Below are 27,551 nucleotides of genomic sequence, written 5' to 3' on the forward strand. Positions count from 1 at the left end.
CCTGCAATATCTAAATTCCGTCATTATCATGCGTCTACGTGGAACGAGATGCATTTGGCCTGTTTGTCATGGTGAGTGAAGGAGTTGTGGGTCGGGACGCTGATTCAAACACAGTGGGGCTCTCGACTGCGTGCAACAAACTTCAATTTACGTCACATGCTTAGCGCATATCAATGATGGACCCGCAATTGAAACGTAGGGAAACTAGACTTTTTGCTAAAGACTGGACTGAGTACAGGAGAAGCGGAAAAAAGCAGAACTCGACGCCGGTTGCTTTAATTGCCCTCCTGTGACAGTTAAGGGGAAGGAAAAATTGGTGCTCGGATTTTACTGCGCCGAAGAGGACCGTTAATCAAAATTAGGTACGCCCTCGCTTTGTTAACGGATGAGTCCAATTTTGGAAATAGTACTTTTCATCTTGGGAAGCGATCCCCACGCATGCAATTGAGATAGACTGTATGTCCTGCTAACTGGAGCGGATGTAATGAGGGTTGTTAATATTTCTCGAAATTAGCTGGCCGAAGTCAGGGGAGTTTTCTCTGTGATACAAAGGTATACATCTATGTAATGATGATAAAGGTATACGAAGAAAAAAATTAACGTTATGATGATGCCGGTATGTAAAGGAGTATATCTTTGCAAATTTCTCTGTAAAATATTCAGCTACCAAGGCTACGACAAATACTAATTTTTTGTAGAACTTAAATCATTTCAAACTTTATCATTACTTGACAAATATAATTGTAGATTCAATATAGGTACCTGCTGTCTTGAGAATATACTTTCTCTCACAAAATCTCAATATTTAGTGGATGAGAATATTTATTTTTTGGTCATTGCTCTTCCTTAATTGGTATGTAAGAACGCTAAAACTGCGATGGCCTTATATATAGGGAACGTTGACGCTTGCGTTCTTGCAAAGGCTTTCGGATTGAGTGGCAGATGGGGTCAGGTTGTCTGGCTGCCTCCTCTTTTTTGTCGCCTGATGACGACTGTCTCTCCGGTAAATCTCATTAGCAACTTCAAGTTAGAATTTTATTTCGTCTGGCCTCTAACTTGAAGATGGCCTCTCATTAATGCCGATAGGCGGATATATTCATCTTTTTGCTCGTCTTATAAATATATCCAAGTTTTTAATTTCAAATCTTTTATTGATCCAAATTGGTTTTCAACTCGTTGAGTTGATTTCTCATCAAGATTTTATGACAAGGGAACAAAACTATTAACGACACTGGGTTTTTATAAATTTATTTCATTCCCATCTTCGCAACATTCTGGCAGTGGTCACATGTAGGGGCGCAGCTAAGAATTAAGGCTAGGGGGGGTTTTAGGCGCAACTAGTACGTGATAATTGCATACCCACCAGGGTAAGCAGGAGTTGCGGGGGCCCTCCTCCAAAAAATTTATAAGAATAATGGTTCAAAGTGGCGAGTTTTACGGAGGGATATTTGATTAATCCTAGCACTAATCTATTTGTAATACTGATCCAAATAAGTGAAATTGATTAACTGAACTTAAAAAATTTTCTGAGCCCTGGGGGGGTTATATCCCCCAAAATCCCCCCTCCCCCTTCGCTGCGCCATTGGTCACATGAGTTCATTTAACCGCTTATCTTCATTTCTCGCCTGCGACACACCTCGGATCTCCCTCTTGAGCGTAATTTGCGCGGGCGAGAAAAGAACAGATTCATATTCTTCCGTAATTACACGCTTGATTAAAAGCCTTGTTCTTTGGCGCCGGACGCGGCGTCGACACCGTGAGAGCGTTGGGGTCGCGAGCGAGCGATTGAGATGCGACAGATAAGAGGGCGTAATTGCATGTGAGTCACGTGTGACTGCGCCAGGAGTCGCGCAGGGGCGAGGGGTTGCAAACCGCTTCGGAGGCTCGCTCGCTCGCTTTCTCCTCGCGGGCGTTTTGCTGCGGATTTACTGAACGCTCCCTCCCCATTGAACCTATAGATGGGACTTTACTACATCTGCAGCTTAGAGGTTTATCTAGTCCACCGAAAAATTGTCGCCGTTGTCGTCGCATCAAAATCAGATTTCAAAATCGCCACTCGCAGCACTACTTGACATCTATATTCACTTTTTACACGGCAAATACACTGCAGTAATTTGTAACTGAGCCAAAAAGTCATAGAAACCGCACTTTTAATGCATTCAAGACCTCTGACAACTAAAAATGATCACTTACACAACGGTTAATAGGGAAAGTCACACTAAACGAGATACAGTTGCCTAGTGCCACCGCCGAATTAAATAAGCTCTAAAAGGTAACATATATAACGCTTACCCGCCATGTTCTTGGGCCTCCTTTAACAGAGACACCTTATCTAGATATTTACTCGATGTCCCAAGTCCTTGGCACCTAACGTTAGTACGAAAAGGCTCTTGAGGCTTCTTTGAAAGGATAGCTATTAGATCAAGCCAAGTGCATGCGACTTCAGCCATTCTAGGACAAGGAACATAGGCAATTTTAGACATTTTTGTCCATAACTATGGGGTCGCAGCTCCTTAGTTACCGGACACTTTGCATTTACCATAAAAACGGATTTTATTTGGTATATGACCTTTTCGACATTTAATTTGATATGCTGCAGTTTTAAAGACATTAAATGATTAGGACTGGAAAATGTACGATTTTAATTTACCGAAACAATTAAACGAGAGCTTTGAGCAAGTATTAAAATTGCCACTCCGCAGTCTCACCCATTTTGAAAATTGTCTCCCCTAATACCTCCTGAATTATTGCGGATTCCTCCTAAAACACCCTGCATATGTAAATTATATCAATATATAGGTGATACCTTTCAGAGATTTCAATCGCTTCAGTAGATTATTTAGGAGCCTGCCATTGCATTTCTTTTCTCTTATATCATGAAGGATTTCCACCATGTTTCGTCTGACGATATTTAACTTAACAATGGCCAGCGATGATTTCTTTCACGTTTATTTTTAGCATGTGTTATGATCTCAATAACATATCTGAGAGTGGAATGTCCACTTATCCCTTTATTTTTATTAATAATTATTTTTTGACCAGTTATGCCTTTTTAGGCTGTGTAACTATCATTTTTATTGGGACTAATGATTTCATTTACCTAATAGGTTGATATCACGTGACATATTTTCTCAAGACCTTGTGATAATAGACTCGACTAGTGTCTGATCATCATCATCGTCAACACTGATGTCTTATCGTATGTGACCATGTTAATCTAATGTGAAAATTTTGATAAGCAATACTAAGATTGGTTTGACGCAACTCTCCAGTCAATTCTCCTGTTAGCTAATCTTTTCAAGCCTACATATTTCTTATCTTTCACATAATTCGTTACACGATCCATATGTTTTGCTCGAGGACTCCCTTTTCCATTCTTACCGTCTACATATCCATTGGTGACTGTCTTCGTCATGGTATCATGTCTCAAGATATGAGCGATTTAGTCATTCCGCCTTCTTCTAAAGTTTACCATATGGCTGCACTTCTCTCCTACACTTCTTAAGTCTAAATTGTTTTGAAGAGGTTATTTTTTCACTAGCAAGCGCAATTTCCGCCGCTAATACGTAGAAAACCAGGGAATCACCCTTGTAAAGCAAGTACTTTGCAATATAATGTAGCCGAACTTTTCGAATACGATTCCGTAGGGGAAAAATATGTGAGACGAAACAAATTTTTTCGGTGGTTTGCCCTATAATGAAACTGCAAAAATATTTAATCTGCCTATGAAACTTAAATAAAATGTTTCTTTCGACTTTTTACCATTTAACCACTTCATGTAATTGCTGGTCACTCCCATGCGTCGTATCGCATGTGGCCATGTTAATCTGATATGAAAATTTTGATTAAATAGTACCAGATATTAATTCCGCTAGATATATTACCTTTATTTTCTCCTTTTCCTTATTTGATACACTCTCTTTCTCAAATTAATAGCTGTTTAAGGGTTGATTTTGCAGAATTATAATGGTTTGGTATATCACAATTTAATAATTATTTTCCACAAATACTTTGATTCATCCTTACGACCGATTTCAATACATTTTGTATTGAATATTTTTTAGCCTTCACGTGATCAGTATTCCGAAAATAATTAAAGCTGGTCGTAAAGTTAAATGAGAGTATTTGAGGAAAATTTCCATCAAAGTTCAATTGCTGATAGATAGTTTTCCTTCTGTGCCTAGTTTTCACTATCATTTTTCTTTACGTGGCAATGCAAATATCGTATGCACGTACCTACCTGCCCCTATTGGGGCCGCTGTAGGGGTGGGGTTTCTTCCCGGGACTTCCCTGGAGTAGGGCCGGGTCTCCGCTCCGTGCCTCGCGTAATTTATTGTTTCAATTTCGATTGGTGGTGCCGAGTCCCTCGTACAGCCCTTCCCACAATGCCACAGACACCCGTCCCTATATAAGCGCACGCAGTCCGTCTCAGCCGCGTTTCCCGGGCGTGAGCTGAATTGCATCCGATTAAGGCAGCCCCTCAGGGGGGTGGATTGGAGTGTGGGGGATGAGCGAGGGGGGCGGTTTAGGCAGCTTAAGAAATGAGGGGAAAGGGTTGAGAGTATGAATTCGGAGGATATTTGGCAAGTGGCTTTGGAAACGACCGAAATTTATGGGAGGAGAAGGTGCTTTTATTATTTTAGTCCCAAATCCTTGCCAATATAGATCAATAAATGATCGAGAAATATTTAAAAAATTAACGATCTCCTCTTGCGCGGAACATTGACTCACACCTTATACGCACGTAAAATTTTTTTATTTAAATTGCATGCGAATAACTGTGAATGTTATAATTGCTCTATTTAGTCAATTATTTCGCAGATGTAGAAATTTAAAAGATCAAACATGAAAAACTAAGAAAATGTCTCTGTACCTCCAAACGGTCATTCATTTCCAAAATAATTGGAAAGAGAAACTGCACCGTTTTTTCTCTGTGAAATGGAAGAAACCCTAGCATACAGTTGAATTATATATTAATAATGAAGCAATTCAATGTATTTTAAAACAATTTTTATGATATAAAGAAAAATCCTTCAAATGATTGACAATTATCTCCACATTTTCGGATGTGTCGAAGATTTATTAAAATGAATTGGGGAATATTTGGCGTAATATTGCTTGAATTTTTTTTTTTCATGATATGTGGCGTTGAAAATTTCGCGCTTGTAAAACACCAAAAGAAAAGAGATTTTTTGAAAATGCACGCTCAGCCATTTTTATATTAGCATGTTTCGAGATGAATTTTTTGAGGAAATCAATAATTTATAAGTATTTTAATCAAAACCTTATATTGGTAATGAGCTAATTCCACTTTTGTTTGGCATGGATGGATCTATATCTTATTTGTATTAAGTTCCTATTTCTGAGAACCTATGACTTTTATCTCCGTAAGTTTCACACACATTTCTTAAGTGCCCTAGTAAAGATGGAAATATAGCATCGAATCAAGGAGGTACTGTTATTTTGAAGCGTTTTCTATTTTTATAGAACTATTTTGGTAGGATATGTGCGATTTCCGAAGAGACTAAAAATTACTAAATAATTTTGATGATTGCATCTGAGTATTCTTACCCCTTAGGGATATAGAGTAGAGTTGAATGAGGTCATTCAGTCAGCTAAGAGATGAGGGAAAGGGTTTAAGGGATGAATTTTGTGGGCGTTTAGATTAGATAAGGCCAATTTAGGTGCATTTCGATATTTGCCCATATTTTCGATAGGAACGAACGTGCCTTGGCAATGGAGAAGGCACCTTTTAGGGCTTGGTGAGTGGTAGCACTTGATTGTGCCAATAAAATTCCACCATAACTGTTAAGATAAGACCCATTTGATGCTGTGCCAAAGGGTTTGGTTTTAATTGTTTATTAGGGTCACGATCTCATAGTGTAAAATTCGGGATTAGATGACACGGATGAGGAAGAAACTAACCTGAGTTGAATTCTGTAGATAATTTGATGTTTCAGGTGTGATGTGCAGCGTATATCATTTTTGAGAGTAAAACTTTACCCAAAAATAAGAATAAATTTGATGTCGTGTCAATGCGCTCTGTTTGGGGTTTTGTTGACTACTTATCTGCCGTAAGGTATCAAGGAGTGTATAACGAAGTAACCAGCAGCTGAACCAATGTAGTTTTAATGCGGAAACAAGCATGATTACTATTAGGATGCAGTATTTTAGGCATTCATGTGTAGTATTGGTTTTGTATTTATTATAATGTAAGGTCAATCAATAGTTCAATTTGTATCCTATGTCTTTGTTCTGGGATCAAGATGGGTTAGTGGCCATTTCATGCATGAACTGGTAATTTTTAATGCATTAACCTTTTTTATCTTCACCGGTACAAAAATTGCGCCCTTGAGGCTTTAACAGTGGGAAAATGTAATGAACTCCAGCGTTGGATGGTCACAAAACCCATTCCCTGGCTAGAGGCAACGCATTGAGGTGAGAATCGAAACCGTAGACATTTAATAGGTAATAAGAACGTAGGACAATATATCAATACAAATCTTTGCTCATCTACCACACACACTTTGCTTCGTCATGATTACTACCGTTGGGGGCTTGACCGAAAAATCATATGTTTTGCCCTTTTCATCTGGACGGAACTCTGCGTTGTATTGAGAGAATCGGCCGTTATCCGTTGAATCCACTGAAACCGATAACAACCGATTCCCTCACTGCTGATAAGTGATTTACAGAAAACATTGTCTTATTGCATGTACTCTAGTTAGTGCGTTAACGTCACTTTCGACATATATGAGTTGCCGTACTAAATAATTCCCATGGACGTGGGTAACGAACCACGTAGCTTTGGCATCCCGGGCCGCTCCGCAAACCACTACCAACACTATCCAGGTTCCTGATTTTCCATGGCAATTGTACCGAGGCTCATGGCACTACCCTACTCTAGATTTACTACTCACTTTTGGCTTTAGTAGGTATCTATATACAGCTACGACCCCTGTGTGATTTTTTAAAGATTTTTATCAGTCCTCGCCGCTCAGTACTTCTGCAATCCAAATGTTTCACTCGTATTTCATCTATAAGCTGCCTTTCCTCACCCACCATGTCCAGTACTTTGTCGTTGCCCCTCCTCTTTGCCCATTTACACTCTTCATTTTCCATACGCAAATCTTGTACACCTCTAGTATTTTGTTGTCGTCCTTCACAAATGTCCACTTATACGCATCGTAAAGCTATATGCTTTAGATAAATCGCTTTTCTTTAAACTAGCAAATAACGATTCTTTCATCAGATTATTCCTATAGTGGAACGTGTCCTTTGCTAACTCAATTATCATCATGATGCTATTTTTATTGTGCTTGTTTATCTCTAATTTGCTTCACAAATAGTGGAATTTCTCTACCTGCTCAGGTTTTTACCCACCTACTTATACCTTAGGTTTTATTTAATACCCCAATAGACGACTTTAGGACTGTATTGCACTCTGAAAAACTGGAAAATTAACAATTACCCATAAAAAGCTGGAAATATTAGGGAATATTTTTTAAATCTTTAATCTATGGAGACTACAAGATTGCATTTCGTCGCTGTTGAGTTTCGCCATCGTGATTGCGATTCTGGATTAACATGTGTTCATCCTTGCACCAAAAACAATGCACTTTGCCTCTTTTTGCTTCGGATCCTTAGCACAGCTTGGCGTATGAGCTCAATCCATCACAATTACGGCGCTTTGTGTATCCAGAGGGAAGAGGCACATGTTAGCCGTTTCCATCGGAACGAGACGCCGCGTTGTCCGTATATAGAGAGGGCACAACTGCCGATTCCATCAGAATAGATTGCAGATATGTATGTATGATTGGTGGTGCACTGCCAGAGTGCCAGCCGTGCATGAAAATGCTTTCGTAACTTGTTCCTGACACGCTCTCGTATCGCTCGTCGGGACTCGCCTCGAGTTGGATGTGACTGGGCCCCCCTTCGCCGCTCTTCCGACGGCCGTAAAGTTCTAAACGGTGTGAGTGGATGGGTTTAAAGTTGTAGCAACCCCCACCCGCTCACCCGCCTGCCCGCCCGAGCCAATTTTCGTAGAAAAACTTAGACCACAATACTGTCAAAAGTGGTGCTACAAGCGAACTTCGAATCCAACTCAACTTCGACCTTAAGGCCTGAACTCGAAGGAGCGCATTTCACTTCTCGTATGACCGAATGGTATTACACGGAATATGGAAATGTACTAAGCACTCGCCTTCCCTATATCCTAGGAGGAATCAAATTTTTATTCGCCTCTTAGAATTTTTTCGGCTATCCCAAAGTTAATTTGCCATGCTCCAAGCTTTCTTTTTTCTATTAAAATGTATTATTCATGCTTTCATCTTACTAATCATGAGATACTTTATTATTAATATTTTATTTCGGATATAAATATTTGAAATAATTATATTTCCCGTGTAGTAATAATAAAAACATCAAATAATGCATCAATATGAAGAAAACTAATCCCTAATTGATTTTTAATAAGCAATGATAAATATAAAATGAAATTGGATCCCATTAATAACAGATAGTATATTGTCATCAAAATAATATAAATACAAGTATTTCCCTGTTCGGGCCGTTACTTGAAAATTATTTTAAAAGTTTCGGAGGCGTGGAAGCATGGATAGAATATTTTAATTATAATTATTATTACTATGATTTATACTTCCAAAATAAACATTTGGATTCATATAATATTTATTAAATAATATTCCACTTTATTTAAAATTAAAATTAGATGAGATTTATAAAAAATTGTGTCTGGGTAAATTAAAATTTACTAGGTAAGCATTTCGATATTTTGTATAATTTATCGGTTAACCGGAGGGATAAACTTTTGTCTAACGTAAAAGCACAAAAAAAGGTAAATTTGGACTCAAAAATTTAATTGCTATCAAGATACACAACAGTATTATTTATTGAAAAGTGTGCGGAAAGCATTTCAGCAAACAACTTCAGCAAAAAAATTGCATTATTCTTTTAAAATAATATCTCAACAGTATAATGCAAAAGTGTTCTTTTGAGAGATAATTTTTCCTAGAGATTGAAAGAGACCCCTAAAAGTCACTATTCACCAGCATTCTATGAGGATATTTTCATGCACAATGAAACAGTTTATCATTTTCATGTTAATAGCGCAATATGGATCATGTCTCAGTACTTACCTTGATTCGATGACAACTTTTTTGTCCCAATCACTCAGGTGATCTTGTTACTGCTAAGTCAGAAATAAAATGAGATAATCTTGTGGTTATTTATCTTTGATCCCTTGATTTATTAATGATTAAAATTAAGAATGGCATACAATCCACAAAAAGTTTATTGCTCGATTTAAGGATTATTGTGGAAGAAATCAGACTAAAAATAATTTTTTGACGGTGGACATATTACGGAAGACCGTATTTCAACATGCTGTACCTATAGTTATTTGCAAATATTCGCAATATTGGATATCGCGGTTTTAAATATCGCGAAATTAGTTTCATAGCTAAAGACAAAAAATATTAAGATTTCATTAATTCATCCTCCTATCCTGCCCTCTTATTCATCCGTTTCAAGCAACTATAAATAATTATTGCTTATATGCAAATGTACCCATCAATTCTAATGCATGGTTTTTACCAAATGCTGCGTGAAAACGAATTGTTGACATCACACGGCAATAATATAGTGCAACTCTCTTTTTTTATTCTTGCCTGTAATTTATTTCACGACTATATCAATTAGCGTAAATCAATTTAAAAAATAAGTGTAGCATCTCCAAATAAAACGCATAACCTTATTTTCAGAAAAAAATATTGCCACAAGAGCTTCCAAAAGATCATTGAATGTTCATCCTTTAAACGCTTTTACTTCGTGCTCAAGTAGAACAACACGGATGAATATGTGCAATTAGATCCTGTTTTTATTTAAATTTAATAACACTGTAGCGGTGAGAATAATATGAATACTTGCAAATGTATACATACGAAATTATCGAACCATCGTTCTCAATTTTACAGTTGGAGATGTTTTTCCATTCGTCCACGTGGTGATGTGTTTATGTTCCTCGTTTATTCACGGTTCGCTCCTCTTTTGTTTCCTTCCCCTCTGTTACATCTGTCCACTCTAGTATCCTCACGCGCAATAATGAGACTCATCGATCCATTCGCTCCTCTGTCCTTCATTTGTTTCCTATTTTTTTAAATTCGCACGCGGTCCGCCGCCTTTGCCAGCGGAATTTCGAGGAGCGGAAACCGCATTTCGACTCTTTGGGACAGCGAGGCGTCCGAACTAAAGGCAGAGATGAAAAGAAAGGGAGACTCCGGCCGATGGGGTGCGGGGGGTTGCAGGCACCGACCGCCAAGCTGTGATTCATTGCACACTAAAACCGTTGCGAGGCCCTAATTGGCCAAAACCCGCATTGTGACTCGCTATTTTGAATGGGAAAGCAGCGCCTCACGGCGGCGCCACGCGGAAACTACACCCACCGTCCCACCCCCTCACCCCCGTGGGAGTGTTGTCATGGTGAACCAACCCCCTCCACATTGCCCACCCCTCTCTGAATCCTCTCTTCCAACAATCCATCTATCCATCCAGTCCGGTAGAAGCACCGCTCCTGATTACAACGTCAACGATGGGAGGCCATGCGTCTTCCTCAAGCGGGAAAACTTTAAGCCGATCTCTGGGAGATCCTGAGCTTGGCCTGAGAGAAAACAGTCGCAAAGCTCACATCGTTGGGTGCGTTGAAATTTCCTTAGCTGGGCATAATGCAATGAGGTGGGCAGAAATAATAAACAGTGGATAGGGCGGCTGCATCTGTCGCGGTTTTCCGAAACCCTCTTTAAGGAGGCATCACCGTGCAAGTGCGATGAAAAATAAATTTGTGGGCCATCATCTCGTCTAATATACATCTTTCAATAAAACAATCATTTAAGGTCAACGGTTCGTGACCTTATTCTTCCATTATTAAGGCTTGAATGAAAACATGTTAATAATTTAGTGATGTGAAAAATTTAACATATTGTAATTATATCTCTTACAATATAAGTGCATAAAATTAACGAAGCACACTAAATAAAAAAAACAATTTCAGCACAAAATAAGCAATATATAATTGATAGAAAAATTTCGTCTTTCTTGAATTTCTATTAAAAAAATAAGGGGCATGTACTCCAAGAAATAGTCTCTAAATATATAGAGTGCATAAAGATTCAAAAATTATTTTCAAGTACGTTATCATTAAAATTGCATTAGCATGTCATTGCCATTAATAAACCCTACCGAGGATGAAATCAAACTTAACATTTGTGAGGAAAATTTTGGGTCAGCTATTCAAAGTGTTATTTTCAAATAACAAATAAGGTTCATCAGTCTTTCAATAAAAGCTCAAATTGTACCATAGCCACGAACGTATGTTTTTTATCAAGATTCGTGTAGTAGAATGAACCTTTAATCAGCCATTTTCAAAAGACAAATGTCTAGTTTTAAATAACGATTTACTCATTTCATTCCGATGCAAAATATATTACAACTCACTGTGGACAGTTTTAATAACTATTTTAGAAGCTGCGATTTATCTTTATTTTTGCAAACGAGCAATTAGATCTTTCCATTTATGGTAACATACAATTAATTTTAATTACGTTTCATTTTTTAGCTATCACACAATATTACTTTTATTAATTCCCGGATGTAATTGCTCTTTGTGGTTGAATAATTTGAAACGGATCACGTGTCATTATTTTCCCAAATGTTAGTGATTACCATTTATAATCAATCGTATTTAATGGTGCTTATGCTCATGACCAATCAGCGAGAAATGATGCGGAAATCGTGATTGGGGTTGGTCAAAAAAATTACGCTTTCAATTATTAAACAATGGAAATTGACGGTGGCTAGAAAAAACGGCTTATTGATTAGTGATGGAATCGGAGATAACCATGATTTCCTAGAAGGTCATCTCCAATTACACATTATACGATAAAAAATTGATTACGATTATGAAAATATGCTTTTCCAAATTTCCTTTGAAATAAATTTGGTGGGTTTGATAATTAGTTGCATGATTTAAAAAATATAAAATATAATCCTAACCAGTATCAAATGCCTAACTTTTCAGCTGCGCCTAACTTTCCAAAACTCTTATTTACTCAACCTTACCAACAAAAGTGTGAAATTTTCTGGGATCTTATAAATACAAACCTGTAACGCGATGTACCATTAGGTACGTGAAAATCCTTCCTTTCATCGTATTATTCAATCCAGTAGCCTCGCTCTTTCAGAAAAATATTTCTAATGGCTTAAGGCTGATCTAAATTCCTTTATTTTCTAGTGCTTGGGCATACCTAGATGTAAATAGGTAGAATGATTGGCTGTTTATGAATTATCTCTAATTTAAATAGGGAATAAGCTTTCAAACACGCCGAAACACAATGGAAACTAAGATATCCACTTATATCCCTCAATATTCACCTCAAAGTAACAGAACTGTGGCCATTAATCTCTACTGGTTAATTAAGAGTTTTCACCATTTTTAGGCGAAATACATTTCCTCTTTTTAAGCATATAATGTGTAAATACACTATCAATCTTTCCTCTAAATTGCTCTATGGTTAGAAGACTTTGTTTATGAATACACCGACGTGTTTTCTAGTATTAAACGCTAGTTTTAAAGGTGGCGCTAACCATTGGGCAATTTATACAAAGGCCTTAATTATTCTCGGGGGTGGAGCACTTAACTCACCCCCAAAGGCGACGCGAGTTCTTGCTAGTGTATAATTTATTTATTTTTCTGCCCTGGACGTGGGAGATGTGCGGTTAGATTGGCTATCTCCCTTTCATATTTTCCCTACAACCCCACCCCTCCCGACCCCCCGTGCCAATTTCGCATGACTTCATGAAACATTTATCAACTATTTGTATTCCAGTTGTTGACCCGTGGCGGTCGTCCCGAATTTAAATTTCGATTTAAGCTGTTGTAGATGGATGGACACTCAATTGAATTCAGTCCCGATGTTTGCTTAGATCAAGCGATACGTCAGATGTCCGTTGGGTGGGTAATTACTGTGCGTGTATCGACCTTCCTTTGATTTAATTCGACTTTAGCGATGGACTCGCTGTTTTATTTTTTTCTTCTCCTCCTCTCTCTCTTTCTCTCTCTGACCGTGTTTGTGAAACTCTAACAAAAATCTAACCCTGCTTTATTTTTCCCCTAGATTCACTCAATAACTGGAAGAGAATGTCGTCCCTTGTCATTGACTACAGAAAGTCGTGGAATTGTGATATATTTCAACCCTATCGCGTGAACGGCGGTGCTATTGGTCGGCCGTGGTGGCGACGGGGGAAATTCCTTGCATTCTTATCCTGTGGTCATGAGTGCGGATCCCGCCGGCCTCGGTGGCGGCGGGCTAACGTCCTCGCCTTCCAATGAAGAGGTCACGGGTTCGAATCCCGCCTAGATACGTTTCCCGATCCAAGGCATGGATGTCCGTGCACGTTTCCTTGTTTAATTTGTTGAATACCCTGGCACAGAAAGGCCGATAAGAGCTGTATCCGGTGGTTTGGGAATAAAATAAAATAAACAAGTAAAATAAAATTCTGCTGAGCCGGTCGAGTGTGGAAAATCGATTTCGGAAGATGGAAGGAATAAAGATCGAGCGTTTATTTTAGAGCTCCTGTCGAAACTCGATTGTTAAACTACAATTTCGGCCATTCAGTTTTATTTCAGCAGCGCCAGTCTCGTCCTATGCTAACGCCAACCGTCCCGAGTAAAAATAAATTATCGAAAGCTGGTTAAACTGGAAAGCACGCCTTCGATCATCAAGGAAGTACTACAATCATTTGATCTTTCTAAAATTTAAATAAGCGGAATGGGTCAAAGGCGCAGTTTGTACTCAGACGTACTTTGCACTCAATTGTAAACTCTATCTTGCTGTCCTCGGTGGCACCGGGGTAAAGTCCCCGACTGCTAACCTAGAGGTCGCGGGTTCGAATCGCGCTTGGGTGGTTTGACCACCATTCAGGGCATGGATATATGTGATTTTCAAACAAGTTAATTGTATAAGAGGACTATCTAGACCTAAATTTGCTTGTGAAATAAAGACGACATTATTATTATTATTATTAAAAAACTGCAGTTGATTTTTTCGATTAAACGATCTTTTGGCTCTAACATCGATTTTGGTTGAAAAGTTGAACTTTTTATTTCGATCAAAAATTGATTCTAAAAAATGGAGTTTGACTGACATTTTTCCATCACTAGTCCCAAAAAATCTAAACAGTGATATCCATGATTTCAGGGGTAAAATTGGCTGAGGACAAAATTATCAGATCAGAAATAACATTGATAATGTTATTCACATTTTTTGTCGAGGAAAAAACCTTGTAAAATATTTAGTAGCTTTAACATTCACGTAATATCTAGCTACATCAACTTTGGTAAAATTACAATGGCAATCTAGGAAATTACATTCGTCTGCGCAGTGGCGCGGAATGATAAAAGTTCTTGGATCCTTTCCCTGCTAAAGAGTGTCTCTGTCTAATTTTGAGTTTATTTTTTTCAGTTACTCCTAATGTTTTCTGTCTTGAAAAATTTAATTCTGGATTATAACCATTTTTTAGGTACTAATCGGTAAAGTAGTTAAATGTAATGTTACATATGCTTAATGCCTTGTTTATATAATTTTCATGTTTTTACTTACATTTCGTAAAAAACGAGTCTAATAATAATTTTTAGATGGAGTTTTTACTCACTATTTTGAGTCTATGAAATATTTGTATTATCTATGTATGAGTATGTATGAGAGCTAAAAACTTGGGAATATAACAGTATGGAGGCAAATAAACTGTCTGGGCATTTTAGCGTAGGTTTTATCCGTGGAAATCACTTCCTAAATTCGTTAGGTCTTATCCGTACTATGCAGATTTTTTTATTCCTTGACCCTTTTGGGTACTTTTTCAAACTATCTATGATGCTGTTTCAATTGCATAGAGACTTTGTTATTCACCTTTCTCTCGAATCTTCATCATGTATGGCGAAAAATTTTGTTTATCTTTGATAGCTGGAGAAAGGAAGTAATGAGGCGTAAGTGACGTCCTCACTCCATTACCGACTGCAAACAAATATTCTTTCTAAACCTATGAACGATATGGGTAAATGATTTTTACTATCGAAATGCTACACAACACCGCTTTCAAAACAAATTAACACGGCATTCCTTGGCTTGCGATGATCCCGTTGAACGATTACACAGGCCAACAAAAAAAAAATATTTTTTGGTGCCGGGAGTTTTTGAGCTGATATTAACAATATGTGTGGTCCTGAATCCAAATATGATATCCGTTTTTATGTAACAGCTCTACTTTTTTAGATACGGCGCATTTTGTGATTAGATTCTTTTAATATTTGAATTAATGGTGTGACAATGGTTTGGAGAGAACCAACAAACCATATTGATGACTGTTATTTTTGCATGGTAAATGTTTCGGGAATTAATCGAAACAATCGCCACAAGTGGAAATATCCGGATTTACCTTCAGCCAGACGCCCGGCACCCCATTCAGAAGAAATCCCGATCCAAATATTTCAGACATTAACATTCCTCAACTATTTAATCAAGATGAACTAAGTGACCTTGTTAGAGAATTGAACTTATCGAAGGAAGCATCTGAACTACTAGCTTCAAGGATGCATGAAAAGAATTTAATGGAACAAGGTACAAAAATTAATTTTTATCGCACAAGCTAAAAGGATCTGCTACCCTTCTTTACTCAAGAAGACAATATTACATTTTTTTTAGACGTTAGAGGTCTTCAGAAAGGAATGGGACTACCGCAATATTAAGCTAGTGATTGGTGTTTGTTCATTGATAGCTCCAAGCGTAGTTTAAAATGTGTTCTTCACAATGTTAAAAAGTTTGGCTCAATACCAAAGAAGAATATTATACAATATTATTGGTCTTACAGAAGATAAAATACCAGGGACATCGCTAGGTGATTTGCGTAGATTTAAAAATGGTGAACTTTCTTCTTGGGCAGCATTTTGGCAACACAAAATATCCTTGTTTCTTGTGCCTCTGTGCTAGCAGGGGCAGACAAACCACTGGATTAAGAAGGAGTGGTCAAAGAGAGAAAACTTAATTGTTGGGTAAAAAATTATTGCTGAGTCTTTAGTTGAACGAGAGAAAATCACCTCACCGCCCATTCTTGCTAAACTAGGCCTAATTCAGCAATTTGTAAAGGCTCTTGACAATGATGGACCATGCTTCGGCTACATAACAATAAAAATGCCGCAGATAAGTATAGATAAACTTAAAGCTGGTACTTTTGATGGGCCACAAATCAGGCAACTTACAAAGGATCCTGCTTTTTTTTCCTGATCCTGTTTTATTTCAGTAAAAAATGTTACTATTTGTATTCAATTGTACTGTAAAACTATTGTAACTGTAGGGGTTATAACATTCCTATAAATAAATCAAGTCTTTATATTCTGTGGGTTTTATCATTTATGTAATTATCCCATATCATCATATTGAACATTTTTTTACGTAAGTAACAACACATCTGTATCTTGAAAACTAGAGCTGATAGGAAAAAACTAATAACATATTTGGATTCAGCACCCCAATTATACTTGAAATCAGCTTTAAAATCTCCGGCACCAAAACCACTGTTGACCTGTGTTAGACTTTAACCATACTTGCAAACCGCATATCCATTTTGAAAACAATTTTAGGTGTTTTGGATGGATTTTACGCCTTCCGGCATAAAAATAACTTCTTTTTTCAATGGATACTTGGTGAAAGTTGTCAAGTTTCGTAACTAAACACAATTTAAATTCCAGACTCAGCTCAATGCCAACCTATTCGGGTGTCAAGATTATTGTGCCCACAACTTAGCAATTGGCTCTTTGTTGTCAAAACTGAGACCAGGTGATATTAAAAGAAGTGTGTTTTATCATGAAGAGAAGACAGGATTGTCATTGCTGGCTATTGGTTGATTCCACGCAAAATGTGTTCGTTTATCAACTAAAGTCAAGTTAGGCTGTAATACGTAACTGCAAACAAATCTTTCTTTAATTTAACACGACTTTTTCTCGGGTCAAGAGAGGTAAGGTTCATGTGATCAAGCCATATAAGCTACTTCCAATTTTAAAATAAGTACTGTAGAAATTGGCTTAGTTTGATCAATTTTGACGCGTAATTGTGAGAGCATTCAATTTTGTAGGTATGATTGCAATATAGGCATACTTAAGGTGCTTCTGGTCACATTTGCTAGCACGACTGGACAAACTTGACAGATTTCGGTGTGAACACATGAATAATCAGCAATCAGTTTTTCCTCCTTTGTTTCCTCGAGTTGTTGAACCTTGATAATTAATGAATAAAATGGATACAGCTAATCCTGCAAAGTTTTAATTATTCATTTTGCATGTATTTTCATTGCGTCTTTGTGCTATTACATGCATTGCCATGATTATTGTTTAGTCGATGAAGCTTTTTATGCAGAATAACAGCGTGATAATTGAGGTACATACGTATCGAATGCTTAGCGTTATACCATTTTAATTATTTCTCTTGAATTTTTACGGCGTAAGGTCATGAAATATGCAATATCGGCTGTTTTTTTCTCTAAGTATATGGCTGCGAAAAATTAAATTATGAAAACGGAGTTTAACGAGGGGATACATTTGGTTATTTACTGCAGTATGTGACATTGAACTCAGCCTTCAATGTCTTTGGGGGTTATATCTTAGCCCTGCAATAAAGAACGTTAGTTTTCGATGAATAATCATTATGCTACGTAAGTATGAAAAATTGGAACAATCAGGTGCACTAGCTGTATCTTCCACAAATAAGGTGAAAGAATAGATATGAATCCATTCTTATGTAATTGCATTGTCGTTTTCGTTTGCATGAGCAGTATTTTTTTCACTTGTATCAGCTCGTCATATATTTTATGAAAATATATGTCTGTAAATGAGTTAAAGGTTTTTAGTTGTGTAAGAAAATGTATTAAAATATACGTAATTTTATAATAAACTGTTATTACAGATTCTTTTTTGTGAGATTTCTTATTAAGTAAATAAATTATTTTGTTTTTCATTTAGAATTATTGCCTCCATTGTTAATGTTTGTCATTTCATGTGTTATGCATGGACAGAAAAAGCCGATAAAAGTTTAAATATGCTCTTTGCTGGTAAACTGTAAAATCCTGCACGTATAAACGATTTTGAGAAAAATATTACTCGTTCAACATGTGACATGAGTGATATGATATTAGCCTGAAGGCTGATTTGTGATCGCAAATAGGGAAGGATACGATGCTGTTGCGGCAAGACAAACGAGGCCATGCAAATTTGAGCGTTATTCCGATTCCTGGAGGCATCGATAAGTGGGGAATTTACTGCTCGTGAAAGAAAAAGGTTAAGGTCGAAGGTCATGAAGGCAGCCTATTTCGAGGGCTTGACTTGTTGGGGTAATATTCGTTTACGCATCAAGTGACATTATTTACGGTGTAACATATCACCTTCCATTGTTAAGTACCTATCGATAGATCATTCCGGCTAGTGCTCCTACTTGAAATGCAGTATTTTTCCATTTTGATTTGACAGTTTTAATATATTTTATGTAAAGGCAGAAGCCTTTAGACTGACTGACTATTTCATTTACTTCCCAAAGCACATCCCAAAGTACTAAAGATATAGCAAGGTAATAATCAAGATACATACATTCTTTTATACAAACCTCATTTAAAGGAGCTCTCAGTAATGATTTTTGGGATGATAACTTTCCTGTTATTTTAACTCATTAATATTTACTTATCCATTTTCATAAGAAAATCGTAGAATTCGGTCCATAAATTTCAAATTTTCTTTTTGGCGTTACATACACCAAAGACATTGGTTCAAAAAAGTGTCATTCTTCGAAAAAAGGAGTTTTGTAATTATTTTTTTTCGTAAATCTATTAATACGCCTCGTGGACTGGTGATGATTAACCGTTAGTCTAAATGCATTCGTAGTAGGTGTATATAGAGCGTTGGAATAACTATCCTAACATCTTAGGTTCAATTTTCACGTTAACACTTTCCATATTTTGGGCATATTTGACTGCTTGATATCAGTAAAAAATATTAAATCAGTCAAGTTTTCATGAAAAATGAATAAATGTTTTAGTACCACGTATGCAATCAAAAATTGTGTTTAAAAATAATTTGAATAATGATCGCAATGCGCATTGAAAGATTTGGACTTAAACATTTTCTGAACTAATTTGATAGGCATCATGATTGTATCAATAAAAAAATTCAAAATGGAACTGGTGCAGATAGCGCTAACTGTAAATACAATTATATTTAATACGTGGGGAATATGTCGTTAGCAGTGAAACGGTGCAAGATATTTCTCTGGAATAACTGTGATTGAGCTAAGTAAACAGACAATTTGATGTTCTTTTTCATCCACCACTGTCAGTTGTCAACGTTGTTAAGTTGATAAAGAAGAAGGAAACCCCGGATATTAGAAAAATCTTTCAGCTTATGTTCGCCATATGATGTGTGTCTCTCCTAATAGAAACCGTATAAATCAATAATGGCACTTTTTGTTTCGGATGTCTTACTTCAGGTCGTGATATCCGGAGGTATTTTTTGTTATTGCCCCAGGGATAACCCCTGTTCGGAAATCTCGTGGGAAATTCACCAATGCACTTCCTGTCCGTTTAATAAGATGTCAAGTCCTTTCATCCTTTGGGATTTTCTCGTGGGGTGGACAAACCTTAGTATCCGTCTTCCTTGCGATCGTGTATGATGTTTCTATTCTTATTGTCTCTCAGAAACCAATCGAATGAAAATTAATATGTAACGTAATACAAATAAGAATCTTTTTGCTTTTGATCTCCTTTGTACTCTTTTCATGAGCATTTTCCTGGTGAATATTGATTTTTGTTGTACAAAACTCCTCAATTACAAAAAATTACATTTAAGATAACTGACTGCAAATGGCTTTTAAGTATAAAGCAGCAATAAGCTGTGTTTTAATATAAAAGTAAACTATATTGTTAAGTTCCAAATCTCAATTACAGTTTTAGTAATGTTTTACGTATTTTTTATTTTAATTTTTGGTTCACAATATTTGGTATTTTATTTTCAAAAAGTGACATTTTGACAGTTCTAATATTAATTGTACAATATTCTATTTTAAAAGTCTAAAAAATACAACATGGATGTGCTGAAAACTGATAATACCATCGTTAAGTATAAGATTTTTTCAGTTTGCTATGCAAAACAATCGTTCACGGGGTATGTCAAAAAGATTAATACTTTGGGCTTATCTGAAAATCCAGTTCAAGTGACTGAACAGACGGATATATAAACTTAATACCTTCTGTAAATCCTCATTCATCTCTGGGGATTCTCCTTTCATTGAATGTTCATCACTGCCACTTTTCAGTGAGTTAATATCCGTTAGCATTTATCTTCGGTATCAACCGTCCATGCTGGAATTAGCAGAGGACATCTGCCAATCCGGACCGTTGTCTAATGTCGTCCTCTACCCCTGACTAACTATTGGAGAATTGCCTCTCTACGTCCAAGTCGTGGTCCCGCTACAGATAGTATCAGTGAATTGGAGACATTTCAGCTCCTGTCAAACCCAGCTTTTGTAAAGAGGACTGCTCGTGTTTGGTGGTTTGACTTCGTCCGATCGGTCTCGTCGTATTTCCAGTGTCTGTGGCTGAATCATAAAGGTGTATAGTTCGATACCAAAGTCCTCAGGTGCTTTTTTCGGAAGAAAAATACTTTGACTATATTTTTAACTAAGAAAAGTCAGCGGTAACCCTACCGAAGTAATGACTGTATCGTAGAATAGTATTTTTGTGGCTTGATTTGAAGTTATCTCATTGTCACTTTACCATCCGGAACACGATTCTTTGAGGAGGATAACACTTGGCTGTGAAAACAGTTGTCCTAATGCCTTATATTTATCTCCAAGGGCAAATTATATCATATTTTTATCTGATCTTTTTTGCCTATCGTCCTGTTTTTGATATGTGCTTAATAATTGCTCGCATTACTTATATTATCTCGCTATGGGAAAATTATGTTCCGTTTGATAGTAACTGCTCTTAGTTCTTAGATCGTAATATTTCGAGGACAAAGCTTTATAGTTCTGTCATTGCCTCTGGCGTACTACCTTTAAAAAGGTATTTATCTATAGGAAAGTGTCTGCTTGTGCTAAGATTAGTCTTGCCAACCCGAGCAATTAACCCACTCTTAAACATTTTGATTCTTTGACATATTGACACTTCTTATAGTCTTTGCATTCAGCGCTTGCTCTTTCAATGAAAATGAAATCAGTTTCCACTACTTAAGTAGCATTTTATATGGTGCGTAATATGCTAAATTTATTTCCGATTAGTAAGCCTTTTTTCCAAGCGGACTACTTTTTAAAGTCCTATTAATTTATTGAAAGTATAATATGTATGGGTGGCACTTACTGGTATTTCTTGTATCCTTTAATAGGATAAACATTTTAGTGTATAGGATCCAAATTTATGTTTTCATTAGTTTTCTGAAAATTTGAATGATCACGTGAATATTTTACAATACTAGCGACGCGACGGTTTTAAATGAGAAATGCGTCAGGAGGTAGGGCCGTATACATACGGTGGACCGCAAGCGATACAACCATTTAATTTTATGGATTGTCTTCCTCTTATGAGTCTTTTTCACGAAAACTATACGGGAATCAGCAAAGCCTTACGCTTGTGATACTATCCGTTCTTTAGTCGGAACGAATGGTTTGGTGTTCTTTCTTATGATTTACAATACCCAAGCTTATAAAATATCAATATTTATTAAAAATTTAGCCTCAAATGTGTATTTTCACTGCTCAATGGTGAGAATTACGCTTCTTGGATGATAACACCGAAGTGCATATTTAAATTTCAGGCCCACTCTGCCAGTCTTATTTCTTGTAGTACACCTTTTTGAGAACCTCGTTTTCTATTTTCTTAATGTGTGCAGGATATACAGAATAAACTCTTTTCAATTTTTCCATTTTCTCACGCCCATATATCTGCTATTTTCTCTATTTACTTTTATATCTCAGATTCTTTATTAATCTTATCTGGATTGATGCTATGTGACCTTGTGGGTAAAATTTTCTCAGGATTCCCACGGGGTTAACGTTTTTATAACGGCCAACGTTTCAAGTACCGTCTCGATACTTGAAACGTTGGCCGTTATAAAAACATTAACCCGGTGGGAATCCCGAGAAAAGTTTACCCACATTATTCGCATAAAATCATATTTCGCTATGTGACCCGTCTGTTGCATACTAATTGGTATTTAATGTGAGTTACACGTTTGGTCGATCAAGATTTACACGCTAACTATCCCTTTGTTTCGGCAACTGCCAATGCTAAATTCATCTATAGAAATATGTAATGATACATAATGTATACCTTATATACCTAGCGATATGTAACTAATCGCTCTGCTATACTCAAATGAAAAATTTTAGTCACATTAATATCAAAAATAAGAATTACATGAATGTTATTCGTAAGTTCTTCCATCACAGAGAGACATTGTGTAAATTATTTATGCTGAAATGGAAATATGTCCCAGAATAATGAGTGTGCTTTTATTATATCTATAATGATTATCATTATTATTGCTTAATGATTTTCATTTCTCCTCCTTTTCCAAGAGGAAAAGAGGGAGGTAGAATAGCGTGGTGTTTGTGTTAGTTGTCAGGGGTCAGTTGGAAAAGGATGGCCGGGGAATCCTTTGTTGGCGTGGTATGAGTTGAAGGGGGTGGCTACAGCCCCCGCTTAACTCCAGAGGGGTTTAGTGGAAGGGGGCATCGGGATTGATCCTGGCAGCCTTTCCTGTTTCCTCCCCATGTGACAAACGCTAATAAAAAAAGACGCGAAAGAATGTGTATAAAAAAAGCGCTATAGAAGATCGTCCAATCACCTCGCATGATGGGTGGCGGACGGAAGGCACCAGTGGCGCCGCCATCGCCAACAATGGTCGTCCGGCGTACTAATTCTAGCGCCAAAAAGCGTCGGAAAAGGGGGAAGGGGTCTTAACGCTTTGGACCGCACTGAAGCATCCGAGACACCTGTGGGCTGACTCCCTGAGCCGTCTGCCCGCTCTGAAACACCCCCTTTACCCCATGGATGGACACACAAAAAAACCGCTCGTTCCTCAGCTGCAATCCATAGGGATTCCTCGGAATGGTGAGGTATAAAACGAGAATTTCAAATTTATTCTCATTGTCAGGCTCCCCTTTACTCTCCCTTTCTCTCTCTACCTGCGAAATTTGTCCGGCAAACACTGGCGGCCGTTCTCTTCTCGTTTATTCTGCTTACGCGTCACTGATCCTTTGCGAAATTTTTTGTGGCATTCATTTTGGTTGCAGTGTATGGTATTTAAGAGTTTAGCGCTCGATTTCCCTTCCAAGTTAACTATTTTAATGTATTTAACGCATCGTAAATGTTGATCATGTAACTATGCAATTTATTTACCAGGTGAAGTAATTAAATATTTTGGATTACTGAGCCTAACACAATAGTGAGTGTTTTCTCGATTTCAATAATGTTCTCTGTGACTAATGAACGTTTAGGTTAATGGATTATAGTCTGTACTAATAGCTCCCTACTTGCAACAGTGATTCAAACTAGTGGAATAGATTAGTAACCCATTCAAATTTTAAAAGTGTTTACATTCAAACGTCGACGAAATGGTTCATAAGCTACCTCAGGGCTTACATAATTTGGAGGAAAACGGAGTATTCCTGGATACTCCGTGAGACTTACGATGGAATTTGAGGGGAAAATCCTCCATTTGTTAGTGAATAAATGGTTTATAGTGAAGCGCAAAAAATTGTTTTTAGCTGGCCTGTAATGTACATTACATTCTATAATTAATGCCAGCAAACGGTACGTCTTCATTATATTTTAATTTGTAAATTTGTAATCATTTTTTTTATGCAGCGTTACGTTATTATATCATTTCTTTTTATTTATTGTATTAGTGATGAGTATTGGGTTTATTTAAACTTTAAACTCGGAATTCCAAACTGCGCAAGGAAAATGAGATGTTTCTTCATTGGAAGAAGAAAAAAAAAAAAAGAATAAAACTTATCACAGGTGACACGAGAAATAAAAAAGGAAATTCTGTTCTTAAAAAAAGGCAAATTTAAATGATTTATTTATAGAAAAACTTTTATTAAAATATATACAAAAAGCATTAAAATTTTCTTGAAAGAATTCCATGCCGGGGCATTGTCAATCCAGCATTCCGAGACAACGGAGAGTTTTTTTTTCAATTCATTACCTCCCATTTATTACAGATTCTTATCCAACTATACCGGTCTACTTACTTCAACTACTGTCACAGATATACCTTCTTTACCTCTACTTCTGTTTCCAAGGAATTCAATCATCCATACCCAACCTTTTCTACTGCTTGTGATTGCTGACCTGCGATCCTTTTTCACACTACGTTTCCCTCTGATCTCCTCTCCTGCAATTGCTCCAGAGAGCGAACGCGTCAGTGACGGAAGGATATATTTTCCATCGGTCGCTGACACACGCTTTGCTTGGAGAGAAGACAAAAAATAGCAAAGGCGAGGAGAAGTTCTCTGATCGATGTTCCAAAACTATCTGTGACGTTTTGACGCCCTAGTTGTGGCGCAGGACGTAGTCCTATTTTCTTTTCTCGTTATCTCTTACATATCTGAAACAAAATTGCTATTTCCGTGGAGTTGATGTTTAATTATTTAACTGTATGATTAGTTTTTTCATACCATAGTTATAAGCGCCATTTTATGGCATTAAATCAAAATTTTAGCTTATTACCTTAATGGAGATTTATTCAGACATATTTCAAATTTCCACGACAAATTTATTTTTGTAGTTATCTTCACGGCTTTTTAAATGAATACTGGAAAAGTCTTTGGCAGACATAACTCAATATCAATGTCTCTCTACAATTCAGCATACTCAACCCCAGTGTATCAAAGAAATATGTTATGACTGAATGTAATTATTCAGTGCATTGCCTATCACATTTCCAAAGATTCCATCTAGTTAAAATAATGAATAAAATATCATCATTAGTGATATTAGATTACTAGGAGACCGTATGATTGCTTTTAAATAAATACTCGTACATCACTATGAGTTCCAACCACAGCTTAGAACTACTATAATATTATGAAACATAAGAAAACAATATTACAAAAAAAGTAATATTCATTATTCAGTGCACTAAAGTATAAGCAACTCGATAATGGTTCGAATGAAAATAATTTTAAGCACCAATCAGAATATATGTTTTCTATAATATTCCATTAAAACGCTTGCGATGATGTTCATTAATTAATTTGATCAGTGGAAGTTAAATCTGAATTTTTGAATAATATAAATTGTTTCATTTCGTAAATATAAACCTTATCCTGAAACTGTAGCATTGAAAAAATGATCTGATAAGGAACATTTAATTACTATGGAGAAAATTGGTTCAACGAAGAGAATGATCAAATGAAAATCACGCGTTCAATTTGTTTTTTTTTCCACACCAAGAAGGAAAGCTATCTGTCGTAGCATACCAACAAAGATTTATAGCTATATATACATTCTGTCGTGGGTATAAATGGGTAGAAATGGATATCATTCCACGATCATCAAATTCCGAGCTCTGCAGGTCGTGAAGTATCGCTCGCAGAGCTGCGGGGATAGTTAAACAGAAAGACATAAAAAAAAAGAAAAAGAGAAGGGAAATATAAAAAGGAAGAGTCGCCCACAGTTCTGTGACCAGCGCAGGTGACCCACTGCCTCGGCTGCCGTTTAATTTAAAATTACTCGAGTGGACGGCCTCGAATCCAAACCCTGTCTGTGTGTTTATACTGCCGCCGCCGTCCGTGCGGGTCCGAGAGCCTGCAGCGAAATTCATTCCTCTCCAATGCTCCGCGCAAATGTTTTCCCAAATATGCGATGATCCCTTGGGGGTCGTCGACTTTGAACGGGAGGTATGAGGAGTGGGGGAAAAAAGGTGGGCGCAGCGCGTTCGTCAATTTTTTTCCAAACCGTATATCCATTTTTTTTAATCATTCATTTTTTCACGCGGGTAGCAGAGGCTGTTTGGCCCGCAGCTGCTAGCGTGGCCGCATTGAATTGTGGGATACGTGGGGGTTGGATATTTTCAAGGAGTGCTTGCCACCGTGGATGAGGGGGCGGGATTTTTGTTTGTTTGTGTTGAGGAGCCGGTCGCTGCGGCGCCAAATTGTGCCCCCGAGGTATACGTGACCCTGTTTGCGTTTGTCGCATATCCGGTTGCGTGAATCCCAGGTGCGGGCGTGAATTAGTCTTTTATTGCAAACAATACGAATCGTTTCTTTCAACGTTCTCATCTCTGGGTAATGTGCCAATGTGATGATCGGTTTCCATCAAAATTATTGCTCACTCTTCCAGTGATACAACACGGAAGTTGGTTTGGGGTGCACAATCCCCACAAGTTCGTCAATATCCCATATTCAGCATAGCGATACAATAACCTTATTTATGGTATTTGGAGGTGATCAACAGCTGACACACCTGCGTCATGAGAAAATGGTATGGAGGGAATGGTGGAGAGAAACCCGGCGTCGGCATTAGCCTACTTTAAACGAAAGGCCTCCCAGAGGACCACGGCTTACCATCCGACGGACGGAGTGTTGCGCTTGAAGTACTCTCCACTAGGTTCTCAAGCAGAGATGGGGCAGCCTCAGAATAATTTCTACTACCGCCGGGTTCTGAACCCGGTTCAATAGGGAGGGAATACAGCAGCCAAGCCACTACACCGATCCGATTCCGCAACTACCTTCCCATGGACCACCTCGCTCTTCGATCATTTTAAATGAAGTGTCCAAAATTCTCAGCCGGGATTTTCTCCGGAGACCCTTAGGTAGGCTTGTATAAACTCTTCTCGGGATACCGCGCGGGTAAGATTATGTAAGAGTGCCGACGTTTCAGGTACTGACTCGCTACCCATTCTCACGGCTACAAGTAGTAGTCGTACCCGAAAGGTCGGCGCTCTTACATAATCTTACCCGCGCGGTATCCCTGAAGAGTTTATACATGTTGTTCGCCGGAAAAGTGTAAAACCTTAGGTCAGCTACCATGTTGATTTTTGAATTAGTCTGATAAATATTAAAACAAAATCTAATTTCACCTTTTACACTGTTATTAAATGCTTACGAACATGCATATGGAGACACCAGGGATAAAGGAAGCATTCTCTACCAATAGTTTTTACGTATCTCTTTGGTTGTCTTTTTTCTCACTGTCTCCCTACCGTACTTCTATATATCACCATTCCCTCAAACTTATCAAATACTTCCCTACCTCTTTCTCAGATGTATGATGATGTTTCAATACACTTTGATGTCTTGTATCAGTTGATGGCCTTGTTAGCCAAATCGCGGCGTACGCATTAAAATAACTGTGGAAAGTGCCAAATGTTTTATTTTGTCATGAAGGCCTTCCACTATATCACGCCTGAATCGATTGAATTTATTCATCCGTTGCGG

The sequence above is a fragment of the Ischnura elegans genome, chromosome 11 (assembly GCF_921293095.1).
Source record: "Ischnura elegans chromosome 11, ioIscEleg1.1, whole genome shotgun sequence".
NCBI lineage: Eukaryota > Metazoa > Arthropoda > Insecta > Odonata > Coenagrionidae > Ischnura > Ischnura elegans.